This window comes from Camelina sativa, unplaced genomic scaffold (assembly GCF_000633955.1).
Source record: "Camelina sativa cultivar DH55 unplaced genomic scaffold, Cs unpScaffold01848, whole genome shotgun sequence".
NCBI classification, from domain to species: Eukaryota; Viridiplantae; Streptophyta; class Magnoliopsida; order Brassicales; family Brassicaceae; genus Camelina; species Camelina sativa.
The window spans coordinates 2,654-3,242 of record NW_010922965.1 but is presented as its reverse complement, the minus strand read 5'-3'; the positions used below and the strand labels follow the sequence as shown (position 1 = coordinate 3,242).

Here is a 589-nt window from a genome sequence, read left to right as displayed (position 1 = left end):
CTGGCTGTGTTCTCCTCCATCATTCCCGACCTGCTCCGAGAATTTTGGAGACATCACCTTGGTCTCCTCCAATGAATCAACAAAACCACAGCTCCTTTGTCTCCTTTGACAAAACGTCTAAGGTGAACTCGACCACCGTCGTACGTTCTCCAATGACTACCTTTGGAAATCTCTTCCTCTGCAAATCCCAGGTACATCTAATCTCTCTCTTGTCTCCTCTTGACTCTTAGAGATTAGGATCTTCTGAGATTTTCCTGAAATTTTAAAGCTTATAAAATTTCCACTTCTGAAACTAATTCAGGTGATCGGCTCTGTTTACTTCTCCGACGAGCCTCACTACTTATCCGTTTAACTCCGCAACTTCTCTGTCGAGATACAGGTAATCACTTTTCACTGAATCTCCTTTTGCCGTTGTCAAACCTTTTTGTGATTCAGTTTTTAACCGAGAGACTTAACTCATCTACTCTGTTAACAGTTGAATTTCCACTCTCAACGACCACATAAGCTGCTCAGACATGAACACCTTCTGGTAAGACGTCAATCTCTTACCTTTTGCTCTGGACTTGTTGATATTTAGGACATGTTAAAC

The 589-nt window shown here is 41.9% G+C and overlaps 1 long non-coding RNA gene across 1 annotated transcript; it reads left to right on the top strand.

Annotated features, from left to right (window-relative positions):
- The first annotated feature begins 11 nt into the window (after nt 1–11).
- Nucleotides 12–530, top strand: LOC104774190. The gene is made up of 3 exons (XR_765262.2): nt 12–191; nt 302–379; nt 476–530. It is a non-coding gene; the product is annotated as an uncharacterized LOC104774190 (long non-coding RNA).
- Nucleotides 531–589: the final 59 nt, after the last annotated feature.